Here is a 25,340-nt window from a genome sequence, read left to right as displayed (position 1 = left end):
CACAGGCCTCTTGCACACGAACGTGTGCTGCACGGGCACCGACCATGGGCCAGCCGCAAGCGGATCGCGACCCCATTCACTTGAATGGGGTCTGCAATCTGTCCTTTCTGCAAAAAGATAGGGCAAGTTCTATCTTTTTGCGGAACGGAACCCCACGAAAGCACTCCACAGTGCTTCTGTTCCGTGGTTCCTTTCCGTTCTGCACTGCATCTCCGGATTTGCGGACCCTTTAAAGTGAATGGGTCCGCATCCGTGATACAATGCGCACATGGCCGGTGTCCCGTGTTTTGCAGACCGGCTGTATGCAGGCCGCAATACGGCCACGGGGGACACACTGTCGTATGCAAGAGGCCATACTGTGTGCTCAAATGCAGCCAAACTGATTGGTCAGCGTTTCATAATACAGATGGACAATGACCCAAAACAGAAAGCCAAAGCAACCCAGGAGTTTATTAAAGCAAAGAAGTGGAATATTCTTGAATGGCCAAGTCGGTCACCTGATCTGAACCCAATAGAGCATTTCACTTGTTAAAGACTAAACTTCAGACAGAAAGGCCGACAAACAAACCGCTGCAGTAAAGGCCTGGCCGAGCATTAAAAGGGAGGAAACACAGCGTCTGGTGATGTCCATGAGCTCAAGACTTCAGGCAGTCATTGCCAACAAAGGGTTTTCAACCAAGTATTAGACATTAACATTTTATTTACAATTATTTAATTTGTCTAATTACTTTTGAGCCACTGAAATGAAGGATTTGAGTTAAAAAAAAAATGCTTCAGTTCCTCACATTTTTATGCAATCATTTTGTTCAACCCACTGAATTAAAGCTGAAAGTCTGAACTTCACCTGCATCTGAATAGTTTTGTTCAAAATCCATTGTGGATGAATTCTGGGGTTTGCAAACTGTTGTAATTCCTACACCGTTCACCTGATTTGGATGTAAATACCCTCAAATTAAAGCTGACAGTCTGCAGGTAAAGCACATCTTGTTAGTTTCATTTCAAATCCATTGTGGTGGTGTATAAAGCCAAAAATGTTAGAATTGTGTCGATGTCCCAATATTTATGGACCTGACTGTGTATGTATTCATTACTGAGTGAGGAGAAAGCTGCTGCTGGATTAGGCCTCCTGTACACGAACGTGTGCGCCCTGTGGCCGTGCTGCAGCCCACAAATTGCGGGCCCCAATGCACGAACACCGACCGTGGGGCAGCCGCAGCGAATCGCAGACCCATTCACGTTAATAGGTCCGCGATCCGCTCTTTCCGCAAAAAGAGAGCGGAAGTGCGGGACGAAACCCCCACCGAAGCACTCTCTAGTGCTTCCGTAGGGTTCCGTTCCGCACCATTCCGCATCTCTGGATTTGCGGACCCATTGAAGGGAATGGGTTCACATCCGAGATGCGGAATGCCCACGGAACAGCGCTGTGTATTGCAGATCCGCATATGCGGTCCGCAGCACGGGCGCGGGACTCCTATGGTCGTGTACAGGAGGCCTTCCTTCTGGTGACAGCTTATCTCTCGGAGGAACAAAAGGATCGGGTGAAAATATTCATCGATATTCATATACATCATCTGTCGGAGGAGAGTCGAGAGCTCCCAATAAAAGTTAGTGTCGGCTGAACCCGTTGTTCTCAGCAGGTTCTGCGGACCATACACTGTGTATGGGGACCTTTTAGTAGGAAGATCTGCTTTTGAGCACAAACGTCTACTCTAATATGTGAAATACGCTAATGACTGAGAGGTGGTATACACTAGTCTTGTAGGGTTTGTTACAAGAGATGGGGGGGGGGGGGGGAAATTGTCGTGCCCTGCACTCCAGAATTCTGTCTTCAAGATAATCACAAAATATTGCTTTTGTGACTTTTTCACTTGCACAAAGTTTCTACTACTTTTAGTGTTTTTTTCCCACCACTCGCTCCTGTTTTGGAAAGTGGGCATGGTTAGCATGTTATTGAGTTTTATCTCTGGTTTTATGACTGGGACTTAAAAAAAAAAAAAGAAAAGTTGCACAATAGTCCCAAAGCCTCTACAGTAGGTGGTGGTGCTGAAAACTGGAGTAGACGAAGGGAACCATGAGCCATTTGATAAATTTGTCAGAAAGTAAGTCAATGCAGACTCAAGGAAAACGGACTTCAAATATTACCCTCATGATAAATCCCAACTGTGTCTTCTTCCCGGCAGTAGCATCAGTGCGTATGTTAAAAAAATAAATAAAAAAATAAAATAAAATTGTGATGGCGATAACATGAAAGTTTATAGGCGGTTTTGCCTTTGTTACACGTGTTTGCACAACTGCTGCTGTCAGTGTCTCCGCTGGGCAGATTTGCACACCTGTCGTCATGTAGCCGACTTCTCTAACTGAATGTGTCATGCTATCAGCAGGGAATGGGTTATGAGATAGTACTGTGCAGAATGTAGGTGGCTGGCTGCTAATCATTAACCTACATTACGCTATGAGAATCCCCTGTAAATGCACCGCTCATGGGTTAAATCAGCCGCCCAACATGGTTGTGAAGGTCTTAAAGGGGTTGTCTCCTCGCAACCAGATGTCTGGGGGAACTTGAAGCAGGTGATACATATTCTGTGCAAATACATTCAAATGAGTGGATGAGCCAGGTTACCTTTCGTAGGAGCCTTTGATAACCACAAGCTCTGGCTCTTCAAGGGGGTTCCGAAATGTGTATGACCCCCATTTACTATGTCTATATGCCAAAACTGAGCATGTAGAATGGGGTTGTCCTACAAAGGCAGCCCTTTTTAATAGGTGAAATCATTTATATTCAGGTTTGGTACGTGTGGTGGGGGTATTCTTGTATATATGCCACCTGTCATATATATTAATGATGTTTGTCCCAGGATATCTGTTTTTAGCATATTCCTGGAGTGGACAACTGGTGCCCATGTAGAAGTGTCACCTATTAGCCTTAGCAGAGGCTTGTACTGTGTACGGAGGAGCTGCTGCCAGGCAGTAGGTGCAGCTGCCCAGATCCTCAACAACTGCAGCCAAGCAGCTGCCCAGGATCAAGTACTCGTGTAATGTAGACTTGACTTCTGGCCCCTCCAGGGCGTCTTGTCAGTGGGTGATCTACTGGACTGAGCCTTCATTATGTATCTGCTCCATCCTGGACAGCTGCTTCCCTGTAGGTATATACAGTGGCGTCAGCTGCTTGTTCTGTAGGGAAGGATATGTTCCTTACATAATTTGAACGGCACGCTTTTTTCAGATAACGTATCCGTCGTCTTATGCTCTCCATAAGATGGCCATACAAACTAGATGTATATCTGTGTGAGCAGTCGATTATTCAATGTGTATGGTTACCTCCTGACTCAGAGGGCAGATGCCTCGGGAGTTAAAGATCAGGCAAATGGATTTCATCACGTCCTGTCTGTCTGTTGTTGGCGAGTTAAGCTGCTGAGATGATGGGTGCCTGACAGAAGAAGCTTACTCCCATCTTCTCGTTCCTAACCAAGCATACTTGTATATGGAGTGAGAGATGTCAGCCGAACATTTGGTATAGCATCCTAACTCGTATTCAGATGTTCTTCTTACCCTGTAATAGTTTTATTGCACCAGTTTGGAGTGGGCATTAGAGCCCATACAAATAGTGGAGCCCTGTGCATGGAGCCGGAATGAGTAAGGCTACTTTCACACTAGCGTTTTTCTTTTCCGGCGCTGAGTTCCGTCATAGGGGTTCAATACCGGAAAATAACTGATCAGTTTCCTCCCCATGTATTCTGCATGGACAGAAATCCGTTCAGGATGTCTTCAGTTCAGTCACTGAATGGCGTTTTCGACTGAGGAAATACCGCAGCATGCTGCGGTATTATCTCCGTCCAAAATTCCGAATCAGTTGCTGAAATGCCATTAAAAATACCGCAATGTTGGATCTGTAAAAATGTGAAAAAAATATATAACGGGTCCGTCTACAAATGCTGTCCTTTTGCATGCAGATCGCCGGATTGCCGGCGATGGAACTGCTTGCCGGATCACTCTGCCGCAAGTGTGAAAGTAGCCTTATTAGTACAACTCTGTCTGTTGGAACATGCCATCGTTTTGGTTGTCCGATTTCTACTGGATCTGACAAAAAAAAACATGTCTGCCTATGTAAAATTTGAAGTCATACTGAGGTACAGTCCCTCCTGATGGTGTCTCCTTTCTGGTTCCTATGGACACACGGGCAAATGCTCAACCAATCACGGACCACAGTGGTGAGCTACCTCAACTGGTGACTGGCTGAGGTGGTCTTTCCCTGCATGTTGATGGGAACTAGGGAGGAGAGTCCGACAGGGAACCTGGTGAACGGGAGCATCAAAGGAACGTTATGGCAGGGCTCGACAAATCCCATGTCGCCATGGCGATCAGGAATTTGGTCCTGGCGCTTGGGTATTTGTCAGCCCGTTTTCAAAGGTGCACGGTCGACGGGTGCGGAGCACCAGAGGGGGGGGGGCCCGTTCTGTCCGGAGGCAGCAGGAGTGGAGATGAGCGCTTCCATTGTGGAAGCGCTCAGCTCCATATTCATCTGTATCGCCGTCCTCAGGACAGCGATTCAGATAAATGGTGCGGAGAAGCAGGGGAGAGGTGTCTCCCTTGCCCGTTCCTCTAATAGGCTACAGGCACTATCAGAGGCTGGTGCTGGCGGCGCGATGACGTTATCGCGCCTCCTGAGCCGTACAGTGCTGGACACAGGCCGGGAGAGGCCTGCATCGCATCACTGACAGCAGCATAAGGTAGGTAGGAGTTTATTGTTATTATTTATAGTATACTGTGGCAAGAAGGGTATGCGGGCACTATGGAGAAGAGGAGAAGCACTATGGGGCCCTATATACTGGCACAATATGGGTGGGGCACTATGAAGAGGGGAAGCACTATGGGGGCCCTATACACTGGCACATTATAGGGGCCCTATATACTGGCCCATTATGAGGGGCCCTGTATACTGGCCCATTATGGGGGCCCTGTATACTGGCCCATTATGGGGGCCCTGTATACTGGCCCATTATGGGGGCCCTGTATACTGGCCCATTATGGGGGCCCTGTATACTGGCCCATTATGGGGGCCCTGTATACTGGCCCATTATGGGGGCCCTGTATACTGGCCCATTATGGGGGCCCTGTATACTGGCCCATTATGGGGGCCCTGTATACTGGCCCATTATGGGGGCCCTGTATACTGGCCCATTATGGGGGCCCTGTATACTGGCCCATTATGGGGGCCCTGTATACTGGCCCATTATGGGGGCCCTGTATACTGGCCCATTATGGGGGCCCTGTATACTGGCCCATTATGGGGGCCCTGTATACTGGCCCATTATGGGGGCCCTGTATACTGGCCCATTATGGGGGCCCTGTATACTGGCCCATTATGGGGGCCCTGTATACTGGCCCATTATGGGGGCCCTGTATACTGGCCCATTATGGGGGGAACTATGGAGAAGATGGGAAGGAGCACTATGGGGGCATCTACTGGGGGCCCTATGTACTGGCATGCATTATTGGGGGGCTTTATGGAGAAGTGGGAGGAGCACTATGGGGGCATCTACTGGGGGCTTTATGACGCGGCTCCGTCTGGCTCCTAACTTTTTTAGCTGGCTCCTAGATTCCAAGGAAATTGGTCAAGCCCTGCGTAACGCAGGTGACTATAATTTGCTCAAAACAGCAGTCAGACAACCTCTTTTAAATCCGGGGTCACTGGCAGAACCCCTATAACGTATAAATAAACCCATATAGAAAGACCAGACATATATTTTGACGGTAGCAAAGATCCTGAACAGACCAATTTTATACATGGGTGAAAACCAGCTGCTAACTTCAGCCTTTAACCTTAAGATGTGACATTACATTTTTAGCTCTAAAAAAGTACTGCCATAAATGCTTTGTTCTAGTGTGGAATGAAGTGTGCCTCTTCCTAAATATGATGCTTCAAAATAGCTCATGTTACATTTATACTTGAAGAGAAAACTTAAAAATAACCAGCTGTATTCTTGGCCCTTCCGTTTCAGTCTAGTGGTAATTTTATTGTTTAGTCTGACTTTCGATTGTTTGGGGCACCTCTGAATTACCATAACTATTTGTGATTATTTAACAAGTCTATTGGTACTCATGGTGAGATGTGCTGCGGACAAACAATGATTTTATGTCAACATAGGAGATCAGAGCTTTTGCTGTTTTTGTCTGCTGATCGGTGGGATGTTTAGACCAACTGATGGTTGGGTGAATGAACGTTTGTAAAAAGGCTCGTTCTCGATCATTTTCCTTTGTAAAAAAAATCCTTAAACCCATACAATATGTGGCGGAAGCCTGACTGTCCCACACCACCAAATACCGTAAGTTTGGGTATGTAGCTGGGTCTCCCTCTCACATGTATGCTTGGTAGAGTTCACCATGCATGTTTAGTCCTCTTTCACACGACCGTGTGCTGGCCGGGCCCGTGCTGCGGACCGCAAATTGCAGTCCGCAATGCACGGGCACCGACCGTGGGGTAGCTGCATGCAGATAGCGGACCCATTCACTTGAATGGGGTGTGCTATCCATCCGTTCCGCAAAAAGATAGAACAATCCACGGGGTTCCATTTCGTGCTTGCGTTCCATTCTGCACCGCATCTCTGAATTTGCGGACCCATTCAAGTGCCTGCTGGAAACTACTCAAGTCAGGCTTGGGGCCTTCATAAGACCCCAGCCTGCCTTTTCACCCATCGGCACCCCGCGATCGCATTTGCGAGGTGCTGATGGGAGACAGAGGAAGTCTGCTCCCTCTGTCAGCGCTTTACATGCGGCGGGCTCCATTGCCAGCGACATGTAAATCGTTAAAGATCACGGATCGGCACTCCTGCTGGTCGGGACAATTAGAGCAGGGTCCTGTGCAGCGCTTATATGTAAATGAAAATAATGAAACACGATGGCGGCACTGGACAAAAAGAATGACGGGTGCTAGGTCCAAGGGTATAGCTGCTTATATATATATATATATATATATATATATATATATATATATATATTATTTTATTATTATTATAAATATTATTTTATTATTATTATAAATATTATTTTATTATTATTATAAATATTATTTTATTATTATTATAAATATTATTTTATTATTATTATAAATATTATTTTATTATTATTATAAATATTATTTTATTATTATTATAAATATTATTTTATTATTATTATAAATATTATTTTATTATTATTATAAATATTATTTTATTATTATTATAAATATTATTTTATTATTATTATAAATATTATTTTATTATTATTATAAATATTATTTTATTATTATTATAAATATTATTTTATTATTATTATAAATATTATTTTATTATTATTATAAATATTATATTAGTACAGACCAAAAGTTTGGACACCCCTTCTCATTCAAAGAGTTTCTTTATTTTCATGACTATGAAGGCATCAAAACTATGAATTAACACATGTGGAATTATATACATAACAAACAAGTGTGAAACAACAGAAAATATGTCATATTCTAGGTTCTTCAAAGTAGCCACCTTTTGCTTTGATTACTGCTTTGCACACTCTTGGCATTCTCTTGATGAGCTTCAAGAGGTAGTCCCCTGAAATGGTCTTCCAACAGTCTTGAAGGAATTCCCAGAGATGCTTAGCACTTGTTGGCCCTTTTGCCTTCACTCTGCGGTCCAGCTCACCCCAAGCCATCTCGATTGGGTTCAGGTCCGGTGACTGTGGAGGCCAGGTCATCTGGCGCAGCACCCCATCACTCTCCTTCATGGTCAAATAGCCCTTACTTTCAAAGTTTTCCCAATTTTTCGGCTGACCGACTGACCTTCATTTCTTAAAGTAATGATGGCCACTCGTTTTTCTTTACTTAGCTGCTTTTTCCTTGCCATAATACAAATTCTAACAGTCTATTCAGTAGGACTATCAGCTGTGTATCCACCTGACTTCTCCTCAACGCAACTGATGGTCCCAACCCCATTTATAAGGCAAGAAATCCCACTTATTAAACCTGACAGGGCACACCTGTGAAGTGAAAACCATTTCAGGTGACTACCTCTTGAAGCTCATCAAGAGAATGCCAAGAGTGTGCAAAGCAGTAATCAAAGCAAAAGGTGGCTACTTTGAAGAACCTAGAATATGACATATTTTCAGTTGTTTCACACTTGTTTGTTATGTATATAATTCCACATGTGTTAATTCATAGTTTTGATGCCTTCATAGTCATGAAAATAAAGAAAACTCTTTGAATGAGAAGGTGTGTCCAAACTTTTGGTCTGTACTGTGTGTGTGTGTGTGTATATATATATTTGTATGTGTGTGTATATATGTGTGTGTATGTGTGTGTGTGTGTGTGTGTGTGTGTATATATATATATATATATATACACTTTCCTGCACCATCAAAGGGCCCTACATTTTAGAGGAGGAAAATAAGGAGGAAGCAAATATTTGTAATCGTACCTCGGATCAAACCTCCCCCAATCCTCATCAGATCTCAGATCAACCAAAAAAAGAAATAAAAACTTGCCTCTCCTGCTTCGGACAGCGCTGCCACTCCGAAGATCTAGTGTACTGTTCCTGTAGCGCTGCACTGTGACATGACGGCGCACATCGTCTGGTCATAGCGTGCACATGCGTGAACTACGTCCTCATGCTGTACGCTGTCAGGACACAGTACTGCGTGATGCCCCAAGAAGACCAGGGAGTGGTGAGTAAAGCCAGCATCCGCTATATTCACCACTCCCCAGTTCCATAATGGAAGCGTTCATTAGTATTCGCATTATAAGACGCACTGCCATTTTATTAATTTTTTTTTGCGGGTGCAGCCAGTACATTTGTTGATCAAGTCTTCTTGTGCTTGCTGGTGTAGTGGGCTATTTGTAGCCAGTGTGATTGATTTATTCTGTAAATGAGAAGGACATGTAGAAGGCTGTTTCTTCTGCAGTAGAACCAGGTGCAGCATCTGCTTCCATTAGGTCAGTTAATCCTGATATATTACTAATTGATCAGTCCATGAAGTAATAAAGCAAGTAATGCTTTCAAGAGCTTTTATCTGTAATAAACACAAGGTGTTTCCCATCACCTATTGTTTGCCGATCATCAAGAAAATGACTGTTTCTTTAGAAGTGTTTTTCTGAAGTCTGCCTGCACACAAGGCGTGGTTGCTACTATTACAGTGAGCAAGATGTTAGTTAGTGAAGAATTACAAAGTAAAATATAAAAAAACCTACATACATACTTTACCAGGGAGGGGCGTACGAGATAAACGCAGTACACTCGTACCCCCACCTCCCTCGCCCAGATCGCTTGACAGATGTAATGGATTCCTTATCCCAGAGTGGTAAAACGGGGACCTCACAGGATGTAGCATCAGAAGGTTGCTTTATTCCAATTAAAATAAGCTTTAATCGTGCTCTATATTCACAGTTCACCCGTTTGGGTTGAATTGAATACGTAGGGCGCAGCCTTAGTGTCCAATTCCACACCACTCCATCGTTTAGGCTGGGTTCACACTTGAGCGTTTTACAGCGCGTTCAAACGCGCTGTAAAACGCTCAACACATGAAAACCAATGCTTCCCTATGGCCCTGGTTCTCACTTGAGCGTTTTACAGCGCGTTTGAACGCGCTGAAAAACGCCCTACGCTCAAACAAGTTCTTGAGCTTCTTTGGGGCGTTTTGACGCGCGTTTGTGGCCATAGGACACTGCAGTCAATCACACAAACGCGCGTCAAACGCGCGTCAAACGTGCGTTTACTTTTGCAAAAAAATTGCATAAAAACGCGCGACAAAAACGCGCATTAAACGCGCATATCAAATACGCTCAGGTCTGAACCCAGCCTTAGAGTATTCCTCTGGCGCTTTGTAATCCTCTATCCCTGTTATCCCTTTTTCCCATTCGAATTATTTTTATTTTATTTTTTTATTACTCAACAAAGCTATTCCAGTGAGACAGCTGTGATTACACAATAAGGTGTTCCTCCTTATCCCCTAACTGAACATGTCATTGTTCTGACTCCTGCATGCTGTACTTATTTTATGTATGTAGAAATAGAGAACATGCACATAGAAACTATTGACTTTTCTATTCAGTATGACTCCAACTGAAAAACTTCATGGCAAGCTCCTATGGATGCCATGTACATAGAGGTGCCATTAGTGGATCCTCTGCTAAGTTCATTGGGCTAAAGGCTAGCCATACAGGACTGATCACCTATGTGTATTTAAGCCTTCCAACTCTTCCTCACTAGCAGATGTCACAGGAGCAAAGGTTCAAGCATTTGAGAAGTTCAACATGCCCAACCTTTTTGTTCTTGGAGAGAGAAGCTCATGCGGAATTTTCCGCAGCAGAATGCTCCCCGTTCAGAACACATGCACACTTGGCCAAACCTTGGCCAAATGGGGGTGGTGGTCAGGTAAGATAGATGTTAACCAGCTTTAGGCCTCATGCACACAGCCGTATTGCGGCCCGCAAACGGCGGGTCGGCAATCCACGGCTGCCGGCCGTGTGCACCCCGCATCACGGATGCGGACCCATTCACTTGAATGGGTCCGCAATTCCGGAGATGCTGAATGGAGTCACGGAACACCGGAAGCACTACGGAGTGCTTCCGTGGTGTTTCTTCCCGTAGTTCTGCACCGCCAAAAAATACGACATGTCGTCATATTTTTTTTGTGGTGCGGACGCACCACGGCCCCATTCAAGTTGAATGGGTTAGGCCCGCTGCACGAATGTTGCTCATGCAATTGTGGTCCCCAATGCACGGAATGGCTGCCCAACGGCCGTGTGCATGAGGCCTTAGTGTGTGGTTATATTCGGCCATTGATCCTGCAGGCTGATGCCTTCTTGCAGCCTGTGGGTTGGTTTTCACAAAGTTTTAGGTCTACCTAATGCCCTGAGCAAGTTTGACTTGATTTCTCCTGTAGGTTGAAATTGTTCAGTAATCTAGTACAATCCAACATAAACCAAGCCTAAGGCCCCTTTCACACGAGAGAGTTTTCCGTGCGTGTGCAATGCGTGAAGTGAACGCACAGCACCCACCCTGAATCCTGACCTATTCATTTCAATGGGTCTGTGTACATGAGCGGTTTTTTTTTTTCACGCATCAGTTCTGCATTGCGTAAAAAAACGCAGCATGTTCTATATTCTGCGTTTTTCTCGCATCCCTGGGCCCATAGAAATAAATGGGGCTTCAGTGAAAAACGCATTGCTCACAGATGAAGACAGAATAGATGCCGGCTGCGCGAACAAGTGGATTAAGGTGAGTTAAATTTTATTTTATTTTTTTAACCCCTCCAGCCCTATTTTACTATGCATTCTGTATTCAGAATGCTATTATTTTCCCTTATAACCATGTTATAAGGGGAAATAATAATGATCGGGTCCCCATCCCGATCGTCACCTAGCAACCATGCGTGAAAATCGCACCGCATCCGCACTTGCTTGCAGATGCTTGCGATTTTCACGCAACCCCATTCATTTCTATGGGGCCTGCTTTACGTGAAAAACGCACAAAGAGGAGCATGCTGCGATTTTCACGCAACGCACAAGTGATGAGTGAAAATCACCGCTCATGTACACAGCCCCATAGAAATGAATGGGTCCGGATTCAGTGCGGGTGCAATGCGTTCAACTCATGCATTGCACCCGCGCAGAATACTCGCCCGTGTGAAAGGGGCCTTAAAAACAGCAAAATGGTCCATTTTAACAGCTGTTTTATACACGGATGGCTTTCTGAACAACAGGGGTATCTGGTAATTATTGATGACCTACACTTAGAATAGATCGTCAGTATTACATTGGTGGGTTCTGACACCTGGGGTCCCCATTGATCAGCTGTTAGTAGAGGTCAGGTGCTCCATGAGCGTCATGGCCTCTTCCTAGCCCATGTGACGTCACCGCACATTGGTCACATGACCAGGTTGCAGCTCGGCCCCATTGAAGTGAATGGGCTGCAATACAAAGAACAGCCACTATACAATGTATGGCGCTGTGCTTGGGAAGCTGCCTGGAGCCGGCTGTGCCCCTGAAGATAGGTCATCATTATCCATCAGTAGATAACTCCTTTAAAAGCAGCCCTTTTGCTCTTTATGAGGACTGTCTGTCTGTGAAAATGGACAAAATAGGATGCCCATTATTCATGAGCCATTAATAAAAAATGTGCGTGTGAATAGACTCATGGGGGAAGATTTATTCAAACTGGTGCGAAGAAAAACGGGCTTAGTTGCTCATAGCAACCAATCAAATGCCACCTTTTATTTTTCAGAGCTCCATTATAAAATGAAAGGATCAATCTGATTGGTTGCTATTGGCAACTAAGGTAGTTTTCCTTTACACCAGTTTTGATAAATCTCCACGATAGACCTGAATGGTTCTGGGGCCCGCTCCTATCTATAGAACAGGGCCCCTGAAGTAAAGGAAAGCACCGCGCATGCACAGCGTTCTCTTCATTCACTGCTATGGAAGTTCCAGAACAGCTGAGTGAGTGGGCTTGGGTATTTTTGGAAGGCCCAAAGAGATCATGGAGAGGGCCCCGTGCATGCACAACCACCTCTCTGTTCACAGCTATGGGTCGGCTATTTTCAGACCTCCCATACCGGGTAACAGAGGGTGACCACCCAAGCATGGCCGCTCTCCCTTCACTTCGAGGGGCCAGTTCTGGAGATAGGAGAGAGTTCCTGGGGTGGGAACCACATCTATCTGACATTGATCGCATAGCCTAGTGATATGCCATCAATGTCTGAGATAGGCCGTGTTGCATTGTTTATTTTTGCGGACCCGTCGTAACAATACCTATTCTTGTCCACACAATGGACAAGAATAGGATATGTTCTATCTTTTTTGTGGCTCTGTGGAACAGACATACGGATGTGGACAGCACATGGTGTGCTGTCCACATTTTTTGCGGCCCTATTGAAATAAATTGGTCCGCTTCCGTTCTGCAGCAAAAATACTGTCGTGTGAATGGGACCTAAGGCTTCGAACTCGTTCATGATCCGGCCACTGAAAACTGACAATTTTTTAATGGGCTGCACACAGATTTTTTGTGGTGCCGATGTCTTCGCGATTCCGTTCGGTTAAATGAGCTCTTCTGGGGCAAACATCGGACCAAATAATGCCTGCTGCAATTTTCTCTGCACAGTCGATGGTCCGGTGGAAAATTGGACATGTGAATTGGCCTATTGACCATAACATGTCTATGTCCAGTCCTTCCTACACTCGGACAGCACACAGACGAGGGCATCACTCGTCTGAATGAGTCAGGTGTACAGTGGACAAACATGAGATGATCTAGTCAAACTTGAAATTTCTAGAAACGTGAAGTGAAGCCACTTCGTTAAGATTCATAGAAATAATCTCCGTCTAGACTCTTGTATTATTGCAGTGATATTGGAACTCGATGACAGCTGCAGTTTGCGCTTGAACTGGATCATCTGCCTTTCTAGAATGAACTGGTTTCTGCGAAGGTTGCATGAGTTGGAGGGCAGCAGGGACGCCTGCCAAGGTTTTTTTCGTGCACTGTTGAGGGTCATTGTTATCATGGCTTTTCATGCTAGTGCTTGTTTTGCACATGCCTTCGAGAGGAGTGATCTCCATTGGTCCAGGGCGCTCATCATGACGTCTCTTGTATGAGAGGCATACACTATCGGACGCACATAGGTGAATCGCCACACCCTGTCTGCAATGCAAAGTGCATGTAAAGCAAGCTAGAGAGCATGGAAAACAAAAAGCTGTATATATGTATACCTTGCACAAGGTCCTGGCGTAATGGAATTTTTTATTTTCTTTATTTAAATACAGGACAAACATTTTTACAGATCATTTATTTTATCCTATGACGTCCGACAGTTTTGAAGAGTTAAATTCTCAACCACAGAGAGATCCCTATAACATGCACGATTGTTTCCGGCAAACAAATCTTAGTATTAACACCAATATCAGTACCTTATCTGTGGGCTGGTGGCTTGGCATCTTCCATACTCGTCTGATCATGCACAGAATGCTTAATGGGGTTTTCCCATCTCGGACAATGGGAGCGTATCTATAGGATATGCCCCCATTGTCTGATAGGTGCGGGTCACAGCTGAGAACGGAATGGGGAAATGAACGGAGGGCGCACTGCGCATGCGCAGCCGCCCACCATTCATTTCTATGGCGCCGCCGAAAATGGCAGAGCGCTGGCTCGGCTATTTCCATCTGCCCTATAGAAATGAATAGGAAAATGGGCCGCGCATGCGTGGTGCGCTCCCATTCACTTCTATGGGAGCAGCGCTGGGTGGTGGACGGACCCTGGAAAATCCGGGGTCCTCCAGCCACAGTGCTCCCTGCTTCGTTCTCATTGTAGGTGGGACCCGCACCTATCGGACAATGGGGGCATATCCTAGCGTTATGCCCCCATTGTCTGAGATGGGAATACCCCTCGGAACCTTACCACATGGCATCTTTTAGGACTATGGATGTTGCACATTTCTAGTAGATGACGTGGATTACATTATACAATGCTTGCCGAGGAGGTTGTTGCCTCTGCACCTTACACTGTGTAAAGTTGATAAAAATTGATAATTTCACTTAAAATTATGAAATATTTTCATTTTTTTTCTTTCATTAGTCGATGGTCCAGGAATGATCCTTCATTAGAAAGAACTTTGAAAGACCTTCATCCTTTGCCTGTTGCCCTTATAAAATGTGGAGTAAGGGTACTTTCATACTTGCGTTAGAGGATTCCGGATCTGGAAATCCGTATGCAAACGGATAGCATTTGTTTCCAGATCCGGATGACAAATGCATTGAAATACTGGATCCGTCTCTCCGGTGTCATCTGGAAAAAACGGATCCGGTATTTATTTTCTACACATTTTTAAAGGTCTGCGCATGCTGTAGTATTTTCTCCGGTCAAATACCGTAAGAGGGACTGAACTGAAGACATCCTGATGCATCCTGAACGGAATGCTCTCCATTCAGAATGCATTAGGATAAAACTGAAGCGTTTTTTTTCCCCAGTATTGAGCCCCTGTGATGGAACTCAACACCGGAAAACTTTAACGCTAGTGTAAAAGTACCCTAAGGGAGAGTTCACATCACCGTTATTTTTCCGTTCTTGTGATCCTATACATCAGTTATGCACATTTGGCATCAGTTTTAGCCATTTCCACCTGAGATCTGTTTTTTTTAGACATAAAGTCCTGCAAGTAAAATGAATAATGAAATAGAGTTACAACTTGTTCCTCAGCCTGTTCTCGTTAGTGTAAAGTACCAGCATGAGGGCCAGGATGCCCTAAAAGTCAACGACTGTATCACAGACAAAGAATAGCATGATGGTACATTGATCAGTCAGATTTTTTTTCTATAATGGATTTTTTTTTACACACTTTAAAGCAGAATGAAGAGAGCTTGTAAGGTAATGTGGGGCCCTCAGAGTAATTGATAGCCTGGTTACAGCTAGGGAACACATGGAACGGATCCTTATCCATTCAGAATGCATTAGGGCTGAACTGATCCGTTTTGGGCTGATTGTGAGAGCCCTGAAACGGATCTCACAAGCGGACCCAGAAACGGCAGTGTGAAAGTAGCCTTAGAAAGGTGGCACACTTGATTTGTGTGGTGATGAGGCATTTTTGTTCTGTGTTGTCTTGCCCGTATACTGACCAGTGCCTGTTTACCATCCTGATCCTTTGCTGCCTATCCTGACCTCGGACCTGTTTCCTGTGTTCACATGTACTCTGCCTGCCCCGACCTCGGCCTGTTATTGACTGAGTTTTGCTGCTCTTCATCTGTGTCTCTGACCCCGTTGGTCAGCTGAATGCCATACCGGGAGATGGCATTCGCTGCAGTGAAGTCCATATCCCTCTATGGGGTTTATACGGTGAATACCAGGGGACTGCGAGGATAACAACTTTAGGTTTAGCCCAGAGTCAAACCAGTTGGTTGACCCAGTAGTTCCACACCCACTGCTGCCTCACTGACCAGTGAGTAATTGTACTGATTGTCCTCACTGAATCCTGCACCCCATGTCCACAATATTGCATTGTGTGCCTTTAAAGCTTATTGGTAAGTGATTTATTTTACCAGGTCTAGTACATTTAATATATGAATTGTACAAATGTTAAACCCAGGGAACTGCCTTAGGCAACAAATGATGGGGCAGTGTCCAGAAGTAATTTTACGTAATGCTCCAGAAATCGGTGGCTTTCATTTTACTGGACAATGTATGGTCTGCCTGGTTCACTGCAGAGATGGAGAATGCCTTGTGTTTCCTGATCTATTTTTAATGACTTCTTCCTCTCCTCTATAAGAAGAGATTATCAGTAACTACAGACGTATCCAGCTGTAGCGCTTACTGAAGAAGCTCTGTTCCTGGAAACTGCTGCGTTCACTTGGCCTCAGTGTGGCTTTATCCACACATTTCTCTTTAGCAGTAAAGTCAGGTTTAATTGGCTCTAAGTTTTTAAAGAGAGTTTGTCAGCAGGAAATTTCTTGTTAAACCTCGAGGGCTGGGGCCCAACTGCTGGTATAATACCATAATGGGGGCCCTTGCGCCTAGTTTGAATTGAAAGGCAGATACGCCAATATATGTCCACTGTTCCATTTAACTCTATGGCACTGCTAGAGATGGCTAAGTAAAAGTACAACGCCTTTAACATAAAGAATTATTAGGAACACCTGTTCTATTTCTCATTAATGCAATTATCTAGTCAACCAATCACATGGCAGTTGCTTCAATGCATTTAGGGGGGTGGTCCTGGTCAAGACAATCTGCTGAACTCCAAACTGAATGTCAGAATGGGAAAGAAAGGTGATTTAAGCAATTTTGAGCGTGGCATGGTTGTTGGTGCCAGACGGGCCGGTCTGAGTATTTCACAATCTGCTCAGTTACTGGGATTTTCATGCACAACCATTTCTAGGGTTTACAAAGATCGGTGTGAAAAGGGAAAAACATCCAGTATGCGGCAGTCCTGTGGGCAAAAATGCCTTGTGGATGCTAGAGGTCAGAGGAGAATGGGCCGACTGATTCAAGCTGATAGAAGAGCAACGTTGACTGAAATAACCACTCGTTACAACCGAGGTATGCAGCAAAGCATTTGTGAAGCCACAACACTCACAACCTTGAGGCGAATGGGCTACAACAGCAGAAGACCCCACCGGGTACCACTCATCTCCACTACAAATAGGAAAAAGAGGCTACAATTTGCACGAGCTCACCAAAATTGGACTGTTGAAGACTGGAAAAATGTTGCCTGATCTGATGAGTCTCGATTTCTGTTGAGACATTCAAATGGTAGAGTCCGAATTTGGCGTAAACAGTATGAGAACATGTATCCATCCTCTGATGGCTACTTCCAGCAGGATAATGCACCATGTCACAAAGCTCGAATCATTTCAAATTGGTTTCTTGAACATGACAATGAGTTCACTGTACTAAAATGGCCCCCACAGTCACCAGATCTCAACCCAATAGAGCATCTTTGGGATGTGGTGGAACGGGAGCTTCGTGCCCTGGATGTACATCCCTCAAATCTCCAACTGCAAGATGCTATCCTATCAATATGGGCCAACATTTCTAAAGAATGCTATCAGCACCTTGTTGAATCAATGCAACGTAGAATTAAGGCAGTTCTGAAGGCAAAAGGGGGTCCAACACCGTATTAGTATGGTGTTCCTAATAATTCTTTAGGTGAGTGTATATCCTGGTGACAGACTCCGTTTAAATAGCATGTACATCTTTGTCTAGTAAAAAGTTGGCATCTCTAGTGGTCTGGGCTCGAGGACCCTTAAGGATTGCTAGAGTGAAGATGTCCGGGTATTCTGAGAATCAGTTTCAAAGCCATGAGTAGAAGGGGCTTACATGAATGATAAGTATATGGCACTTAAAGATGTTGTAATTTTTGAGCCATTGGCAGTAAAGAAGCAGATTTTCAGTTTTTAACTTTGGTTTCTAAAGTAAGAGTGGCACAGGCTCAGCTAATTAATATATTGATTTACTTTTAAAGGGGTTTTCTGAGATTTTAATACTGATGACCTATCCTCAGTAGGTCATCAGTAGAGATGAGCGAATCAACTTCGGATGAAACCTCCTAAGTCGATTTGCATAAAACGTTGTTCTAATACTCCGTACAGTATGACGATGTATTGGCTCCCGAGTTCGGGAAATGTTCTTTTACTGTACAAATTAATTTATGAAGTTATTGCGTGAAGTCTCGTGAGACTTCGCGAAGCAATTACTTTGGCTCATCGGAGCCAATACATTCTAATACTGTACGGAGATCCTGCTCCGTACAATATTAGAACAAAGTTCTATGCGAATCGACTTCGGATCTTTCATCTGGAGTCGATTCGCTCATCCCTAGTCATCAATATCTGATCAATAGGAGTCTGGCACCCTGGACCCCCGCTGATCAGCTCTTTGAGAAGGCAGCGGCGTTCGGGGTAGCGCCGCGGCCTTCTCGCAGCTTTTCCTAGGCCAGTGATGACACATTCATCGGCCACATGGCCTAGGTGCGGCTCAGCCCCATAGAAGAATGGGAGTGAGCGCGATACCAAGCACTGTGCTTGGTGAGCTGAGAGAAGACCACGGTGAGCATCTGTGCCTTCTCAAACAGCTGATCAGCGGGGGTCCTGGGTGTTGGACTCCCACCAATCAGATTCTGATGAGCTATCCAGAGGATAGGTTGCAAAAAAGAGGTTCCCTCCTAGAGTATGTGGTACCAAAAGTTGAAATTTTACTTGTGCAGAAGGTATTAAAGGCCTTAGTCATGAAAGAGTTAAAAGTGAATGGTTACAGCTGTGTTATTTACGTACTGGCCTAGAAAGCAGCCAATCGGCGATCAGCTTTCTCTGCATTTTGAAGAGGTTGCTAAGGGCAACAAATTCATTTTTGTAAGCCAGTTTGTATACCTGAGCCTCCTTGTATCTGTGGATGAGATACATACCAGCACCCCCTACCTTGTCCTGTGTATTTGTAGATCTTGTGGTCCATCCTTTATTTAGAAGAAAATAGAGTTTTCCTTTAAATTGTTGCCAAATCTTACTTGGATATTTTTAACCCCGTCTATGTATGCTGCGATTGGCCTCTGAATACATTACTTTCTAATGTGGATAAGTGAACAAGCAGTAAAAAGAGCCCTTTTAGAGGGCTCACCACGCAATTTTCCACATTCCTGGCACTCAGCGATGAATGATCTGATGTTCGTTTGCCGATATCTGATAATCCCTAAGCTGCTTGCAAGGGGGATGTGATTTCACCATGTTCTTCGCTTCTTACATGTCCTTGTATCATCTCAATTCTGCTGCCAGCGTTAGGCCTCATGCACATGGCCGTTGTTTGGGTCCGCATCCGAGCCGCCATTTTTGCGGCCTGGATGCGGACCCATTCACTTCAATGGGGCCGCAAAAGATGCGGACAGCACTCCGTGTGCTGTCTGCATCTGTTGCACCGTTCCGTGGCCCTGCAAAAAAATATATAGCATGTCCTATTCTTGTTCGTTTTGCGGACAAGAATAGGCATGTCTACAATGGGCCGCCCGTTCCGCAAATTGCGGACCGCAAAAAACGGCACGGTCGTGTGCATGTAGCCTTAAGCTGATGACTGTGTCGGCATATTTGTAAGTCAGATTGCTGTGACACCTCATGGCACCTGACTTGCAAACAGGTGAGATAAACGTTTCATACGGAAAAATTTACTATGACTCCGATATGGCATAATTTCTCTTTCGCTTCCATGCTGGGAATTACTAAAGAGGTGTCCGTCCATGGGCGTGACACTTTCTATTGAAGTACACTGAATTTATGAGACGGGCCAGGCAAGTATGCACATAGTCACATAGTTTGTAAGGGCTTATGCACACGACCGTAGTTTTTGCACGCAACCGATCCGCATTTTTTGCCCCAAAAAATAGAACATGTCCTATTCTTCTCCATTTTACAAACAAGGATAGGACATTTCTACAGACGTTATAAAATAAATGGTGGCATGCATCACCATAGTGATGGGTCATGTGACGGACCATGTGATGAGCGTAGTGACGTCATCAAAGGTCCTATTCCTCACAGAACAAGACAGAAGAGATGCCGGCTGCGCGAACAAGTGGATTAAGGTGAGTTAAATTATTTTTTAACCCCTCCAGCCCTATTGTACTATGCATTCTGTATTCAGAATGCTATTATTTTCTCTTATAACCATGTTATAAGGGGAAATAATACAATCTATACAACAACTAACCCAAACCTGAACTTCTGTGAAGAAGTTCGGGTCTGGGTACCACAGTCAGTTTTTTATTACACGCGTGCAAAACACATTGCATCTGCGCGATAAAAACTAAACATCGGAACGCAATCGCAGTCAAAACTAAATGCAATTGCGTACCTACTCGCGCGGGTTTGCCGCAATGCATCGGGACGCATGCGGACACGCTCGTCTGCAAGGGGCCTAAAAGGGCATGTCTAGGATTAGAAAAACATGGCTGCTTTCTTCCAGAAGTGGCACCACACTCGTCTGTCTCGTATTACTGCTCACCTCTTTTAAAGTGAATGAGGTTGAGCTGCAATACCACACAAACCTGCGGATAGGTATGGTGCAGACACTTTTTTATTTTTTATTTTTGTTATCCTGGGTAACCCTTTTTAAGGCTGCTTTTTCTTACAATGAATGATTGATTATGCATTAAAGGTTCATGGTGAGAAAATGTCTTTAAAGGGAATGTGCCATCAGAAAATATTATTTGTTTATCACATTTTTATGTTTAATATACTTTAAAAGAGTTTTTTTAATGTTATTTTTAATCTTCCATGTTAATATCTGTTTTTAAACAAAAAACATAATTCCTGCAGTTTTCACCCTGGCCACTAGGCCTAATAATGCCCCCCACTTCTTGGACTGTACAGATCACTTTACTGCAGTTATCTGCTCATCAATCATTCTAATCCTGCCTGTAATAATACCACCTCATTGTATATATAGAAGACAGAAGCTTCCAGCAATATTTAACCCATTAATACTCATAAATTGTAATAGTACTTGTTAAAAATTCAATCAATTGCGGACAACACTTACTGAGAGTGAACTCAGTCTGTCACCAACCGCACCAAGACAAAAAGAAAGAGACTAGGGGATGAGGGAAAGATATCCCTATTTTCTCACCCTGGTCTTACTCAGCCCAGGGACACCCCCTGATGGTGGGGACTCCCTGTCCTCGAACCTAGACTGGACTATCCCTGGCCTGTCCCTCATCAACCAATGTTAAATGAATTAAGGGGTTAATGATGAATACTATAGGTGCTGTATGGTAGACAGTAAAACAATATTAACGACAAGGACACGCATAAAAATGGACTCTGTATACAACCCTTGGACTGCTAATTATAGCCAGTTAGGTACACCGTACATTATACCGATAACACTCCAAGACACACAAAATTACCCTATTGATGAATAAGGGGTCTACAATTAGAATATTACCCCAAAATTACCCTAATGATGAAAAAAGGGTCTACAATTAGAATAATACCCCAAAATTACCCTAATGATGAAAAAAGGGTCTACAATTAGAATAATACCCCAAAATTACCCTAATGATGAAAAAAGGGTCTACAATTAGAATAATACCCAGACGCGTTTCCCCCACGCTGTGGGATCATCAGGGGGTAGGTATAACAAAAATTATTATCTAGACTCCATCTGATGATGTCCTAATGACGTATACAGTAGACCAATCTGTGGATGTCCCTGAATACAGTGATTCCTGATCGTGACATCTGAATCCACCTATAGATACATGGTGCACTGTAAGTGAATGCCACGATTCCCAGCAATCACTCTTGCATGATCCTATCCAGATAAATAAGATAGATAGAAGATATTAAGGGGAGGGGTGCGCTGCGGCATGATGTCACATATAGTCACAGACAGAGATGCATGAATAGACGTGTGTTAGGGTCCGAGGTAGATTTTTAGGTCGATTCCCGTATAGATACCTGTGGAGAGAAAGTGCATATAGTATACAACGCACGATGCTACAGATTTATGACCACCACCAGTATTCACCAGTGGCAAGCTTAGACTCCCAATAACGGGTCCAGCTCCAGACCTCGGCACGTATATCAGTTGGCCTCATGCCAAATACACCTGGCCTGTGAAAATTAGAGACTGTGGTCACCAAGAGGCAACAGCAGGGGCTAGTAGATATTCAACATAGGTATATAAGACGGGATCCGCCATTCACAATAGGTGATTGTCAGAGGTTATCTATTCCTTCCTTGTACAATGACCTCTGCACAGGTCACAGAGCATGCCCAGAAAACTCTCCTATAGAAGTCACTGATGCCCCTTCCTGACCACTGTGTCTATGGACCATGGAGCTGCCGTAAAGCAATTTTCTAAATGCTGTTAAGAACAGCTGTGGCAAGATGGCCGCCCTCATAATCATGTTCAAACTGAATTTTAAAAATCTGTAATCAGAAAAGGAAAAACAGATATGTGCCGCTATCTGGATTTAACTGACAGAACACGTTTTTGGTGACACATTTCCTTTAAAGCCAGTTTCATGTGCAAAACCTCTTTTCTGTCGTTTGGCCTCTTGTTCCCCTCCTGTATGACCAACCCTCTGTATAATATAGGTGGTCACCAGTAGTTATTTTTGCAGTTGGCCTACCCATTATATAGAAAATATCCATATTTACATTCTTCTGCAGGCAATTCACTGAAATGTGTTCTAGCCTCCTCATAATGCGCATATTTTGTGCCCGTCACACAGCCATTTTCAGACCCATTGAGGTCTATTGGACTATTCACATGGCCATTTTTTTGACAGCTTTTTTTTTTACGGTCGTGTGAATGCTGCCTTTATGATACTATATCTTCTGTAAGCACAGGGAAGGCACGGGCTTGGGTAGTATGCTGCCAGATTCCTATGTTAAGATGAAAGCAAATGATGAGTCACTGTAAAGTATACTGTATTAAAGATCCTCAGAGCAGAAATCATAAGGCCTGGAGCTTGTTCTGCTGCTGAAACCCTAGGACATCTTCTGGACACTTATTATCATAGGTGTGATCAGACATACCTTTTGTATGGGTGTTAAGTTAAGGTTCTCCTTAAATGCTGACAAGTGAGATCTTTGTGAGGATCTTTGAGATAAGACGCCACTGATCACCGAGCTTCATACCCTTTTGATACAAGTCGAAGGTTGGGGCATCTGAAGTTGTATAAATTAGCCTCTTTTGTATAGAACATATACAATACAGTCTGATTTCAATAGGAGATCTTTGACATAACATGGAAACATTGGGTATGACATGTCGCCACAGCTCAATGTGTGAATATTTTTTTTAAAATTTCGATAACCCCAGTGATTGGCCCGGAGCGGTCGCAAGCTGGTACAGATTGTAAAAACGGACTGGTGGTCTACAATGGACAAATTGTTTTCAACTAATAACATGGCCCCCTTGGAATCTGCAATAATTTGTGAGTGAATCGGGCATCCTGTACTTTGCTTGCCTACAGCACCTCCCCAGGACAATAGAGGCATTACACAGTCTCATTCCTCCAGAGAGACACTCTTCACAGCCACTTACCATGTTGGCTAACAGGCTATGGTCCCACCTCTATAAGCTCAGACTATTATAGTACACTATGTACTATTGCAGCTTGTCTGCAAACCTTATGCTCCTCGTTTTCAGTAATTCCGATCTAGTTTGTTCAGTGACGTGATTTCACACAGGACACACCCTGGGCTAACCATGTGTGTTTTTGCTAAATTTGTCATTTACTGCATTCTTTACTGGTAGAGGTGGAGAAGCAGTCACTCGTGTCTCACATTCAGGTATTCCATTGTCATTGCTTGGTCGGCAGAGAAGGAGAATATAGAGGGCATAAGTGGTGAGCATAGAAGAGGTAACTTTTGTATTTCTGATCGTGTAGCAGCATGCACTTTTATAATTCCTCTGTTCGTTAGGTGTCTTTATTACTGTATTTTATGTTTTGTCATTGTGTCGTCCTCTTAATTGTTGAAACCTTCCATTCATTTAAAAAAATTTAACCTTTGCTTTTCAGTTCCTTTTATTTTTAGGGCATGTGTTAGATACCCCAATAAAGTATGGCCAGCTAAGGGTTCAGCCTCATGGGGTGAAATTTTCCACCATGGTTTTTGCTGTGGATAAAATTTGGTAAAATCCCACTTTTCCGTAATGGATAATCTGCAGCGTATCTGAGCATACCCCAATAGACCACAGGACTCTGCATGTTGTATGTAAATGAGAGGGCCTGAGCCCATTTTTGGTCCCCTCGTCAGGAGATCAAGGGAATTTGGTGGGTTCGTTCTGTCTAGTAGGTACCTAAACCGAAAGGATGTGTCAGGAGGTAGATGCCCTTTAAAAGGAAATGTCACCAGGAAATGACCTATTGTTTAAATCATGGCTTATGTTAAACCTATTTTTAAAGAATTTGTATTGGTATTTTAAATTTTCCATCGCAATATCTATATTTAATAAAAAACAAAAAAATAAATCTTGCCGCTTGCGTACTGGCCACGAAGTCTAATAATAAGCTCCACTTCCTGGTCTGTACAGATAACTGTAATTCTAATCCTGCCTGTAATGATAATGATGAAAAGTTATCACCTTTTATATAAATAACACAGAGTTCACTATTCACAATAGGTGATAACATAGCTTATCTACTCCCTCCTGACCTCTGCACAGGTCATAGAGCTTGCATAGAACCTCACTGGAGTCTCCTTAAAGAGGTTGTGAAAGAATGTTTGTCTTTTTTGTTTGGCAAACCACCCCCACTTGGCCGGACCTGTAAAGGAAAGATTACATGCTGGCTTCCCGCTCCTTCTTCTACAGGCCTGCAATGCTGCTCTGGGCTCTCTCGATGTCAACATCCAGTTTGACGTCGTTGCACCCAATCACTGGCCGCATAATGCAAAGGGAGCCGGTCTCTGCCGTGTCCAGTGATTGGCTGCGGTGATGTCAAACCAGATGTTGACATTGAGGTAGCCCAGAGGAGCACCATAGGCCTGGAGAAGGAGCGAGGTCCCAGCGCTGGGAAGCAGGTAAGCAATCTTTTTCCTTTAAAGGTCTGGCCAAGTGGGAGGGTTTGCTAAAAACCCTATTCTTACTCCACCTCTTTAGTTGCAAAACTATGTAAAACTTGTTCTATAATTTCCATATAATTATAACTGAAATGCGATAGCCATGATTACAGTGTAGTGCAGGGCAATGTGCAGTCCTCAGGATGTAGTCCCAGACTTGTATTTGTTGGCTATAAGACATGGCACACATAAAATGATAAACTCTAGTGTACTGATGGGGTTTAGCTGTGCAGATAGTACATTTTTCCCTTCCTCTGTCACACTCCCTATTACAAAG

The 25,340-nt window shown here is 44.0% G+C and overlaps 1 protein-coding gene across 4 annotated transcripts in view; it reads left to right on the top strand.

Annotated features, from left to right (window-relative positions):
- Positions 1 to 25,340, top strand: part of PLS3 (plastin 3) — an 87,664-nt gene that overhangs the window by 11,440 nt on the left and 50,884 nt on the right. The window contains exon 1 of one of the 4 annotated variants that reach the window (XM_040406458.1): positions 23,759 to 23,862. The exons of 2 other annotated variants lie outside the window; for them this stretch is intronic. The gene's annotated coding sequence lies outside the window, so the exon portion shown is untranslated. Of the gene's footprint in view, positions 1 to 23,758; positions 23,863 to 25,340 lie in introns of those variants that run through there. One more of the 4 variants, XM_040406459.1, reaches the window with a different exon arrangement.

The sequence above is a fragment of the Bufo bufo genome, chromosome 8 (assembly GCF_905171765.1).
Source record: "Bufo bufo chromosome 8, aBufBuf1.1, whole genome shotgun sequence".
Lineage (NCBI taxonomy): Eukaryota > Metazoa > Chordata > Amphibia > Anura > Bufonidae > Bufo > Bufo bufo.
Note: the sequence above shows the minus strand (reverse complement) of the source record. Positions and strands in the feature narration are given on the sequence as shown.